At 36.9% G+C, this 13,755-nt stretch overlaps 1 pseudogene; it reads right to left on the bottom strand.

Annotated features, from left to right (window-relative positions):
- Nucleotides 1–254: 254 nt before the first annotated feature.
- LOC113070962 (follistatin-related protein 5-like) overlaps nucleotides 255–13,755 on the bottom strand; it is a 33,248-nt pseudogene continuing 19,747 nt past the window's right edge.

The following is a 13,755-nucleotide window of genomic DNA, read 5'->3' as shown; positions in this document are numbered from 1 at the left end:
AAACAAAGTGATTCTTACTGACTTTCTTATTAAAGGATACCAATGCGCGAGTTTGACACCACCGAATATTTTTAGAGAAACTACTTATGAGCTATTTAACCTGGCTAGCTTATCGAAAACAAGCATTTCCCAAGTTCTCTTTTCCAATGCAGGTTTTTGAACAGTCAATTTTGTTTTTTTGTTCCAAATGTTGAGACTTAATTTATTCTCAATAAATTAACGGAGACCAAATTCACTGCAACCTGTTTTTTGTTTCCCTCTCAAGCCCCTTTAAAACAGCTTACGCCTCTCCCACCCACACCACAGTATTTCCCAAAGGAACATCAGTGATCTCACAGTTGAGTTTTATCCAGACGCCCATCCAGTATAAACAGGGAGCTTTGAGACGGGGTCATGAGGTACTGTCCGAACAGCCCGCTGCCAGTCATGACTCTGTTTCTGGCGGTTCCAAGGCCACTGAGCAGCTGGCGTGGGCTGCTTTAGGCTCTTGATCATTTTGGACGCTACCAGTGCTCAGTTCCACAAAAAGAGCATCCGTCTGGTGCCCGAGCTGCCAAACACGTTATAACTGGTTAGCCCTCGTGAACGAGGGCATGAAGGCCAGGTCGGACAGGTGCAGGTTGGTGTGAATGTCAAAGGACTGGTCGATTTCGCCCCGCACGGACACATGCTGCAAGCGCATGAGCCATCACGGTCATCCACGCTCACTAAATAGTGGCATCGGGAGAGACATAAGGTGTGCCACTCACATCCCCATTTGGACCAAAGACATTGTCTGTTACGCTATCGATGATTAACTGTGGCCGTACCGCACCTGTTGAGTCTGGCCGACAGTTGACGAAGTAGTATCCGCCCAGGTGTGTGTAGGCGAGGGATTGTGGGATGCAATCGTACTGCTGCAGACTATGTTTTTCACATAGGAGGTGGTTTCCAGATCGATCTTATGAAGAGCTGGTTCGTTCTTGTGGAGGATGATACCAAACCTATTAAAGAAAAATATGCGTTAGACGTAAATATCAGTTAGATATCAGTTTCTGTCAAGCAAAACATTCATTCAACACAACTATTTCATGTTTCTTTGTCAGAACAAGCTCTTTTTTTAGCATTAAGGATTAAATTAGGCTTTTTAAATAATGCTTTATATATTCCAAATCATTCATTTTAAACAGATTTGTTTGTTTGTTTGTTTTTTAAATGCAAGCATTCATATAATTGCTGCGTATGCATATGCCTTGTCCAAATACCCACACGTGCGGTCTTGGCCACTTGAGAACACTTGCGAGCGGCAGGAAGTAAGTGTTCAAGACTGTCCCAGTTCTTAAAAATGCCAAAGCAAGGTGCCTTAACACAGACTAAATCCACTCCAGAGCAGTATTCAAGGCTTAGTGTATCCCATCATGCATCATGTTGTAGAGACTACTGAACATACTATTTAGAAGTTGATTTCAAAATGCAAAGTATTTAAAATGTAAATTAGAATAAAGCTATATAAACATTAGATTTTTACAACACTATAAGTGTGTCCATCAGGTAATGAAAAGTTCTACACACACTTGTGGTCTTCATGCTCCCTTGAACACTTGGGCCAAATACAGGAAATACGTCATGTAAGTAGTAAAGTGTTTAAGTGCAAGTGTGGGTATTTGGCCAAGGCAATAGTTTTTAATTTAAAGCTGCAGTCTGTAAGTTTTGCCTCTCTCACGTCATCTCTGTTTGAAACCTGCAATTGCAGTGATTCGTGGAATTATTTTCTTTACGTGGGTTATGCGTTGGCTCAGCTCCTCACGGATTAGTCTTATGTTTTAAGGAGTATGTGTGGCTCGCACCGGTGTGGATACTGTACTTCAAAATCACAGATTCTAGCTTACGTCTTGGTAGTATGACTCAAATAAGAATTTTAACTGGATATTGTCATCGAAACAAGTAAGTCAAAAGTCTGCCACTTTTAGATCTGACCAACTGAGAAAAAAAGCATTACAATAAAATTGCACTAATCTAATGATCTGTTAGCTCATATCACATCAAACCTTGCAAATTATCACTTCTATATTTGTTCTCAAACTGTTAATGTTAACAACATCAGCATTGCACGGCGAAGTGTACAGATGCAGTGTGTATTAGTGTTACATGGAAATTACTATTTCTGTTTTTAATTTTCATACCATTCCAATTTCATATAGAGAAATTATTTTAACCTAAAAAGCAAATTATTCTTCCTAAGAACTGGTTCTCTTTAAAATACAGAACTTGTACAATCCCATGTATGTGTAACCAGATGAATATTTAAAACTGGAATATAATCTGATTTCAGACATGTGGTTTATAAACACATAAACCTGTGAAAACCAACCAGTACTACTTAAATAGATCATTTCAAAATCTAATTATAAGATTTCCACTGTGAATTGGGCTAAGGTAAGGCTGGTTATGAACTGTGCTTGCTCAAAATTTATTTCAGATGATTTTTAACCAAAAATAGTTACAAACTGCAGCTTTAATTTGTATCTTTTTGTAAACATCTTTTAATATAGAAAAAAACATAAGTTAATCTCATAATTACAACCTATTTCATGACAATAATATAATTTTATGGACCATAAAATGTGCTTTATGGAGTTCTATGACAAAATCTTATTTTGATAGAATTTTCTAATCATTTGGGGTCAAATATACTACAGGTATTAATAAGCATAATTAGTTAAACTAAAAATGAAATAATTTATTTTTTGTTGAAACATTTTTCACATAACTGTTGAATTTCCTTGCAAATTGCAAATAGTAAATTCCTCTTCTAGACACACAAGAACTGACAGAAAGCCAGTTCATAAATTCTGACTTTTGCCCAACCCTGAAGCTTTGTAATTATTAAGGATCTGCTCCAATCCCAAGTTAAAGTGTCCCTGGAACTGGATCTAACTCCACTGCGCACTTGACTAATGTTGCCCTGAGGGCACTGCGCTTGCAATTAATGAAGTGTAAGTTGCTTTGGATAAGAAGTAGCTGCCACACTGAAAGTAACAAACGAAGCTTCTGAGTGAATAAACTCAGAGTGCAGGTTCAAGTCTAATGAGGGAGATCCAAAAGCTTGAAGGAAGACAAAGAATTCAATGTCACATCTCTAAATCCATCCATGCTAAATATCCTCTGCCAGATGTCTGGTTTCATAATTGATTTCAATTAAAAAATTAATCATCTACACTTTGTCTCATCCACTGAGAAATCCAAAGAGCCCAATTATTGGCTATAAAAAATTCTCAGAAGAACCAAGAACAAATGAAGTTGGTGAGGGAAATAAAGGATCTGACACAGTCCAATTAAATCTGCATGCTCTCCAATCAATTCTAGCACAGACCTCAAACCCTGACATCCATCTTCTTTTATGCACTCGAGAATGTGGTTACTGTCTGCGTCTGGCCAAAAGGCCATGTCTGCTGAGGACCAATGGGACAGATTATCACCGCCCTTGATGAGCTCCACCAGTTGGCAGCAGGAGTCCATCTATTAGCTACAGGCCAGGCTGTTTTGGCTGTGACGATATGCTTGGGGCTTAATTTCTAAATTATGAGGTCCAGCAAGAAGGCATGGTGACAGATCCGGACACTGGGGGCCGAGACCATGGAATATGAATGTAAAAGTGTGTGTTCAATACCCAGTCATCCACTTCAATTGTAAATAGGATTATTTTGCAAGCAAGGAAAATTCTCTCCTGCTGTGTTAATAAAATATCTTCTCTGTCTGGATTAAAGGTCAAACTGACCTCAAATTACATAAAAATCATATTGAATTAATATGACTCTTGTATTTGACAGGCTACAGTAAAAAACAGTAAAAATATTTTTTTTCCCTTTTCTCTTTTTACTTTTCAAAGTGTTATATTTTGACGATTTGAAACCATTGAGGGGGGCAATTTTGTATTTACTTTTCAAATCACATCTATGTGTCAAAAACAGTGCACCTTTATCACCATAAATGTGTATAATTTTTCACTAGTGTTTCTAGCTGTTTCAATATGGTTCAAACTGACCTACTGATTTGGAGATCTTACGCAAAGTACTTCTTCTTACATACTATGTGCATTTCTTCTGAAAAATGTATTTGCCTAAATTTTGCATAAACATGTTAAAAAATACAAACAAAAATAAAATTTAAACTTCAAAATGTTTTCATGAAATTTTAAGTTACACTTGGTGCCCAATACCTTTGAATATATATATATATTTTTATGCAAGTAAAATTTTGGTGGTAAATCCAATGCAACAAAAACATGAATAAAACAATGGATGCGGCTGCTGCTAGCACTCACAAACATACATCAATGATACAATTCATCCTGGGTATGCTTTAAAAAACAGGCCTGTGTGCTATGGGGGTCACTACAATGTTTTCAGAATCAGCTTTCAGCTTTGTTAAACAGATGCAACCCATGAGGAAACATGCATCACTCAATAATGATTACAAAAAGGTTTTGTAGTGCTGGATATAAAACATTTCTACAGGGACATGTAATGATGTATCCCCAGAATAGGATACTTAAGAGTCACATTCATCTTTTTGAGTTGGCATACACAGCTCTGTCATTTGGATATCGGCTGCTGATTTCATTACACTATAAAGTCACTAGCCTCTACCCATGCAGTCAATATACAACAGGACAGCTCTGTAATTTCATAATAAAAAAACAACACGGACAGGTTTTTTTTGTAGCAGTGTGTATACTTCGTGATTTCTTTGTTTATTTATGCACTGCAGGGCAATTAATAGACACACTTTCCTGTTGTAAATCAATTATTTCTCCCAACTAAACCATAGGCATCCCAAAAAACATTTTCCTATGAACAAACTAAACACATATACTCATTCATGGCAATACTTCCATTTATACAAACAATATTTATCTGACCAAAGCTTTAGACTGAAAATGTGTATTTAGCATTGGTAAAGGGCTTACTGTCCAATTCAAATAAGATAAATAAGGAAAGGTAATTATTTTTTTTTATTTTTTTTTACAGTTGACAAACTAATTTGTGCGCAGGCTGGTTGCGGATAAAAGCATGACAGAAAGTCAATGAATGCTGTGAATGAGACTCTTGTAGGCTGTTATTTTCCCAGTGTGAAGGTGTGTAAATGCTAAAATAATTTGACAAGCTGACTAAAAATGTCACATGCAGTCTCTCCCCTGTACAAATCCCTCCTCAACAGTTCACTGCCACAGGTGAAATCTAAATATATGAGGCATTGCAAATGAGAAACGAATGAAGTAATTATTGGATCACGGATCACCAAACATTCCTCCTTACAACAGTGTTCTGTACAAATGACACGGGCGCTGTTTACCAGTCGCAGATCTTATTATGTCAGCATATTCACAAAAATCAATATCCTCCTGAGGATTACGCAAGTAAATTCATATAAATTTACAAGGCACGCTGAGCTCTCTGGTTGATCTAATTATTATGTATGGGTATTCGTGCATAAAATCTAGTCATAACATGAGTTTATGGTTAGATAAACACTGATATGTACAGTATCATTGTAAAAAATAGTTTCTAAAAAAGGAAACCTTTTGTGTGTGCAACTTTAGAGATCTACAAATGTTCACAAATCATTTGAGAGTCTAAAAATAGGTTGTCTACTTTATAACCAGTTTATACATTTTTACTGTATTTTTGATCAAATCAATGCAGCCTTGGTAAGCCTATATATTTTTAATGTTTCATGTTTTTATTTTTATTTTTCTCTGAAAGACGTCCATACACACCATTTTTTAAGCCCACATACACTGATATTAATCTACTCTCCAGCCTGGTTTGTTTGTCCGACAAAAATTGCAGATTCACCGTTATGATTGGTCAGATCACCTGTCAATCAAACTCCTGGTGAAGGGTCAATTGTGTCTGCATTATTTAAATACATTATGTTCAGAGACTGAGGCAAATCCACTTCCAACCATTCTTCACAAGATTTTGAAACAACTGTAGCTCTCTAATGTTGTGTTTAAAAGGGATTTAGTTGTTTCAGAGGCTGTCAATACACTTTACATCAAATACCTTTGAGATCAGCATGTCTGGTCTTGATCTGAGAGTCTGTTTTTTCTTACATAATCATTCTCTCAATCTTTATCTTATTCCCTTTAGATCAATGACGTAATTCCTCTTACATAACACATTTACAAAGAAACACAACTTCTCCATCCAAAAGCTAATGTCATGTGCTAAATCCAAACTCTTGCCAGGGCTGTAATACTTTACACTGGTGTTAACCTCTATTTCAGCGTAGTGCGCTGATGTTGACTTGGAGCACAGAAACACATTACTCCATCAGAGAGCGGACAGCACCGCTAAATGTCACCAGCCTACTGGGACAGTGCACTAAAAAAAGGTGCATACCCTCAACTGAGCATCCAGCAGTTTATTCAAGAAAAGCGAGACTGACATGCACTGAACTCTAGTGTCAGGAACCGAATTGTAGTGCTGCAAATATTAGGGCGAAAGCAAACAGCTGGGTTCAGTGAATCGTCTATGAGGAGAGTGTGAGTGGCATCCATGTAAGCAGTATTATCTCAGGTCTCTAAAGGACTGAAAATTAAACTGGTCTTTGTGCATTACGCTGTATCCTCCGGATGAACTCTCTATCTTTTAACAAAGCCGGTCACTAGCTGTGCTTAGGATCTGCAACTGAACTGCAACGATGTGCTTATTCTCCAAAACCTTTATTAATACTATAATAAGAGGCACAGGCTATTTGAACTACAAAAATATGTTTACACACAGATAAGTAAACAGGATAGATGCTATTAGCGTTTACTGATTATGAGATTGAGTTATGATCATTTGACCGGATAGCCCTATTAAAATGTTGTGAATATGATTTGATTTGATTACATTGCAAAGAAACTGTCCATCATCTTGCCTCACAGGGTAAGTCTATGGCTCTGATCCAAAACTAGTGAGCAGCCTAAGAAGGAGGTATTTTAAGGCAACATCATGTGTTGGAGACATTAAGGCTACTGAAATCAGCTAATCAAAGTTCCTGTAACACTTTTTTTGCTCTCCCATTAATTTTCTCCATAGAGGAATTGATTTAATAATTACTTTTAAATCATTAAAGACAGACTTTCTGTAAGCTACAAGGATGTAGATTGATTGTATAGTTTATGATTAAATTACATCTCCAACTTCCCCGCTTTGAAGCCATTTAGTACACAGCCTTGTACCTTTGACTTTTTGTACAATTTTCATATACTTTTCTGCTTCAAATGAAAATTTGTAATGGTGTGATTCACCTTGCTAAAGTTTGGTTTGGCTCATAACTTATAACTTTTTAACTAAGTTTTTTTTTCCTACAGAAAAAATACTTCTGGAACCGCTGAAAAAGTGGGCTGTTGCACTCTTATAAATCATTCTAACTTATGAGGTTCCTTTTTAGTTAAGATGCAGCAGCGTATATAGGCAGCAAACTGCTAGATTTTTGGAACAGAACTTAAGTTTTCTTTATGACCGTCACATTATTCTTATTGTTTTTGTGTGTGTGAACATATTACATTGTTTGCTACTCTTGTCATCAGCAGTGTGACTTGCTCTCTTAATGAAGAGAACAAGCAATCTCTCTAGCGTTTGGAATTGAGTCATTATTTTTTTATACTAGCACTACATGAGAGCTAAAGTAAACATCTTTCTGCCAACAGGGGACAATAAGAGGATCAGGGCATGCTCAGTAATCTTCAACTCAGATTTTAATCAATTCAAATGAGATTTCCATATCCATGCAACATCTCCTGGTCTGTTTATTCAGGGTTTAAACATTTCCCTCTCGACTACGTCCAAATCTACTTTCTCATGTGAGTGACTTTGAATGCACAAAATGGTTTATTAAGATCTAAAAGTCAGTTCCCGAATGCACATTACACACTATTCAGAACTAGAGCTGTTTTCTCAGGAGTTTTAATCGCAGTCAGTACGTGTTCATACATTGTTTATTGCATATATATATATTTATGTATTTGGTGGGAGTATTTTTCTCATTTACCTGATGTGACTGATGGTGAGGCTTATGGGAGGAATAAAGAAATCCTCCACCCTGTCGAAGCGATGGCCAACTGGCTGGGTGTGGATGGTGTGGTGGGACATGCTTCCGCTGGCTTGGCTGATCACCTGATGTATGGAAGAGTCACAATAGGAACATGAGTGATCATGTGCAGGAACACACACAAGGGGTAGATTTGTGTACTTCTAAATGTCAAAATTGCCCTTGTCTTTGACGAACTCAATGTATTATGTTTGTAATTAACCAAAGCTATGCATTATGAGGGACAAGACTGTTCCAATTATGCGATATGGAGCCCCACTGAGACCCCTTGCTATTCTGGTTTAATTTTACATCACTTGGGAAGGCTCCAAAAATGTCAACTAAAATCATCAAAACACACTCTCAGCAGGGCCAACTCATCTACTTGAATAATCAGATGAGAGATGTAGTTAAGCAGAACGTGCCAGTACTCATGTTGAAGAGGCATCAGATGGTGATTAGCACTCACTGATGAATCTGGAGTGATTTGACTTACCTGGAGGGTTGGAAAGTTTTTCTCTAGATCTCCCCAGCTCAGGATCCACACCTGGTCATGAGACTTGTCATAGTGCAGCTTCACTGGAACCCGGTCGGTGCTCACAGTCTGTTGACAACAGCAGATCAACAGTTTCCATCTGATTATCAAAATCAGTTAACACAGTAACATTTAACAACTAAAAATGTAGTTTATGTGGAAGGGTTGGGCAAGTCCTATGTTCAAAAAAGCCTCATGATCCATTAAAAAAATTTAGGTACATTTAATATTTCATATAATAAATTGATACCTAATTTATTACCTAATCTAATAAATAAATCCATACATCACTGTTCAAAAGCTTGGAATCAGGTTTAAAAAATACATAAATAAATAAATAAAAAAAATTATATTATTCAGCAAGGTCCTGAAAAAAATAATCTTGTATTATACCAAAATATTTCAACATTGATAATAATAATAAATGTTCCGTGAACACCAGATCAGCATATTAGAATGATTTTTGAATAGATGCTGAAAATTCATGACACTAATGTTCCATTACAGGAATAAAGTACAGGAATAAAAATAAAAATATTTCACAAATACTGTCTTACTATACATTTGATCAAATAACTGAAGCCTTTAAGGTGAATGTGAATGTATAAATCTTCTTTTAAAACATTCACAAATATACAGATATACTCATATTATAGGAATTTGATATAATGTACACTATCATAGTCAGTTCACTTTGGGAATTCAATGAAATCACTGGAACTCATTATGTTAATTCATGAAGCATCTTTTATCCATGGTTTTTAACATTCTACAAAAGTCACCATTAAAGTTTACAAGTCCTCCAAAGCAACTATCCATGACAGAGAGAACGTGTGTTGCTTCCAAAAGCACAGCTGTATGTTTTTTAACCACATGCAGAGTTTGGGATGGGTGTGCATTTTAAATGGGGTGCTGACAGAAACAATAGCTCAGCCCGTTTGCAATAATAGCTTTGCATCCATATCCATTCTCTGTCACCTGGCTGAAGATATTCTACTGGGAAACAAATGATTCATTTTGTGCAGTGATAGCCTTACTGTGCAATTTTCACACCTCATTGTGCTTACATGGATGCACACGAATATGAAAAAAAATGTAATTTGCACATTGAGCGTTGCAAAAATTATTACACCCTCTCTCACAGTAGGATGTACACCCCCCCCCCCCAACAGAATGTCTCCAACTTCAGATCTGATGCAGCATTCACGGTTAAGTCCTCCAGAATGTGAGCATTTGAACAGCTTGTTTCGACAACACACCGCATTAAAAGAAATCAAGAGAGAACTACTGTTCGTGTAGCCATGATGAAGGAGGGTGATTGTTGTCTTCAGCGTCAATCTCCATGTGTGCAAAAATCTGTGGGAGCAGATGTGCACATTGAATTTTTATCCCAGCACATCCCTTCCCCCTTACGAGGATTAGACTGAATAATAGAAACTCTTCAGCACGGATGAACAAATTCTCACCACTATCCTTAGCAGTGAAAATTCAAATCGTACAAAAATGTTTTGGTTAAATAATGAATTCTCAGGTTTAAAACATAATTTGTGGACAAATATTAGACTCTTCTCTATGGTTCTCCGACTCTTAAAGATCTGGTGGCTAATTAGCACTTGCTAATCTGAGGCAATGAAAACCAAATTCCCAGGTGATCCCAAGAGAGACCCTTGTCAGCACATTCTGAGGCATCATGGAATACCCAAGTCAGGCCTGGCATGAAGAAAGTCTTGATAGAACTCATTTGGGCAGTCACTCTGAAACAAAACCGTGATTCGATCAAGCAGATCAGATCGTCAGTCAATCAGAACACGGCATGCTAACATTCTGATTATTTCTGGTTTGGAGTAACCAGAAGAAACTACTCAAACAAGAGATTATTGAGTTCCCATGGCAGAAAAAAAAGAAAATGTTGCATACCATGTGAAAATAAAGAATAAAATATGCCAACTAGAATGGCACATTGCATATATTAAAATGCATCATTATTTAAATTTCATGATGTGCCTATAGTATGTTCATGAGAATAATGTTTTAGTTTACTGATTCCTTGGCTTACCTGAACAGCTTTCTGGGATTGGACGTCTACAATGAGCAACCTGTTCAGCAAAGGCTGTGTGGCGTAAATGAACTTGTCCTTCACATTGACGGCTGATGTCCACAAACATTTCTGTTGCTTATCTCCCTCCACTTGTGGACAGACATCCTCCTTCAGAAATAAGGTACAAAAAAGGGTCAATAAAACTACACAAAGACATATTAAAGATTATTAGAGTAAATTGATTTTTAGAAGTGGCTCTTCACGTTAAAGGAACCTAGGAGTTAACAATTGACAACTGAGTTGAAGTTTAACAATGCTACTAAACTTTTCCATGAAGATTTTTTTATTTATTTTTTTAATAATCTACTCAGTAAAATCAAACAGTAAAATATCTCCTCTGGTGACTCTGTTGACTGCAACTGCAATCTGTAAGATCTTCAAAATGATCAGAGAATATTTAATATAGGAGGGAAGTACATGTGATAGGAAAAACACATCATAATGCTCCCTAATGTTTGCACCGAGGCTTGCGGTTAAGGCCTGGCATTTGATTGATGTCCTAATAGAGGCCTGCTGCCTCTCTGGAGTCTGGAAACTCAAGCTCTCACCGCCCCGATCCCCAAACAAATACAGCTGTCTCATCAGCATACCCAGCTCCAACGTAACAGCTAAACAGAGGGAGGCAATCATTTAATAGCTTGTGTAAATCTAACAGCTGTCTATCAGAAAGAGCCGAGAATTTATATTCAGAGTCAAGGAGGGATGTAAGCGATGTAAAGTGATGAAGGAGATCAGCTGATGTCTGTGCTGAGGATCAAACTCCATACGGTTAAATTACTAGTCATGTCAGGAACGGAAGAAAGAAAGAAAGAAAGAAAGAAAGAAGGAAGACAGGAACGAAGCCTGAATAGAATGAAAGGTGGATAGATGGATGTGTGATGGATAGAAAGAATGAAAGACAAAAAGGATGGGATCAAGTAAAGAAAGAAGAAAGACAGAAGAATGATGGAACAAAAATGTATGGGTGCGTGAATAGACTAAAGGGTGGATAGATGGATGACTAATGGAGGTATAGAAAGAATAAAAGAGAAAAGGAATGAAGCAAGGAAGGAATGATGACAGATGAATGATGGGATGGATGGGTAGAATATAAAAGAAAATGAAAGATGGATGGATGGATGGAAGGAAAGAAGTATGGGGGAAAGATGGATGGGTGAACATAATGAAGGATAGACAGATGGATGTTAAAGAAAGAATGAATGAGAATGGGGAAAGGAAGGAAGGATGAATGTTGGAAAGAATGGGAAAAGGATAGATGATGGAAGGAATGAAGGAAGAATAGAATAGTAGGATGGATAGATGGATGGAAGAAAGAAAGAAAGAAAGAAAGAAAGAAAGAAAGAAAGAAAGAAAGAAAGAAAGAAAGAAGAGAATAAAGGTTGGACAGATGGATGATGATGAAGGATGGATAGATGGATGATGATGAAAGAATGAAAGTTAATGGGGAAAGGAAGGATGGATGATGGAAAGGAAGAAGAAATGATGGATGGAGGCTGGATAGATGAAAATAAACAATGAGAAAAGGATAGATGATGGAGGGAAGAATGGTTGGAAAGAAGTAAAGATGGATAGGTGAATAGAATGAAGGATGATAAATTAATAGAAAGACTGAAAGAAAAGGGTGAATGGATTGATTTATAGTTAGAAAAAGAAACGGAAGGAAGGAATGAAGGAAGGAAAAATAGAAAAGTAGGATGAACGCATAGATGGATAGACGAAAGAAAGAAAGAAAGAAAGAAAGAAAGAAAGAGAACGAAGGATGGATTGATGGGTGAAAAAGGGTCAATGGATTTATTTAAAGTAAGAAATAGAAATTCATGCAGACCCTAGCAATCAATAATTTTTGTTGTAAAATAATTGCAAAAGAATGCTGATAAATAAATAGCAGTCATAAACTTCACACTTTGCTTGTGGTTACAGCACGCAGGAAAGAAAACAGAGGCTTTATGTTATGCTTTATGCTGTATGGTATGCTTAAAAATGTCTTTTACCACAGCTCACCTGCAGGCCAAGAAGCTTCTCGCTGGGTTTGATGTGTCTCTGAATCTCACAGGCCACTGGCTGGATGACTTTAATACCATCCTCATAAAACACATAGAACATGTTTCCAATCCCCAGACCTGTAGTATGATATAGATAAGTTTGTTCAGGGCTCAAGAAACATTAATATTGCATTGAAACAGAATGCTTACTTACCTTCTTCTCTCCACAGGATGTTAGCCACTGCAAGACAACACAAAGAAGACTCATGTGAGAGATGTTTGCTGTACTTTATCCATCCAATTTTTTTTTTTTTAAATCCACCCCATCAGAGATACAAGATGAACTCACAACTTCTGGCTATAAAAACCTCCCACAGATTATTGCGACAACATTTGTACTTTTTTTCCTGCTGTGGTTTAATGCTGAGAGTTGCGTTTGATTTGGCCAAGTAATTATATTCTGCAACCTGAGGAGCTTATTGATTCGACTCGCTCATTTGTACTCAATACTGTGTCTGCATTGTACATTGAGGTCAGTCTATGGGGATTTATACACTCACACACAGTCACCAACCACAGTGTTCACACAGAGGAAACAATGTGCATTAGGGTGAGAGTTAGAGTATATCTTTGCATTAAGCATGATTATTTACCCATAACTACTGGAGCTGTGACTTGTATTACCTTTTAAAACACTTAAACTTTGGAGATTGAGATCAATGCCTTACTAACAATGATAAAACACCTTTAAAAGGGCTCTTATGGCAATCAAGTAGCTTAGCAAAGCGTAGCTGAAGCATAACCAAAAAATATCACACACAATTAACTCCTGAATAATTCCAAAAGCATTTTAGTACAGAATACACTTGCTAATAACTACAATAAAAACAACTCTATTATGAAGAAATATTTCCTGATGGCCTCAGCATTTGTGCTAAAAATAACAAAGATGTCCATTACCCGCAAATAATCGATATGCCATTATTATGCTCGTGCAATATTTGTCACCAAGGATCCATTGATAAATATGACTCGTTAGCAGAAATGAACAATATATTATGTCAATAACGTCCAAA

Source organism: Carassius auratus, unplaced genomic scaffold (assembly GCF_003368295.1).
Source record: "Carassius auratus strain Wakin unplaced genomic scaffold, ASM336829v1 scaf_tig00005488, whole genome shotgun sequence".
Lineage (NCBI taxonomy): Eukaryota > Metazoa > Chordata > Actinopteri > Cypriniformes > Cyprinidae > Carassius > Carassius auratus.
This window is presented reverse-complemented; position numbering and strand designations above follow the sequence as displayed.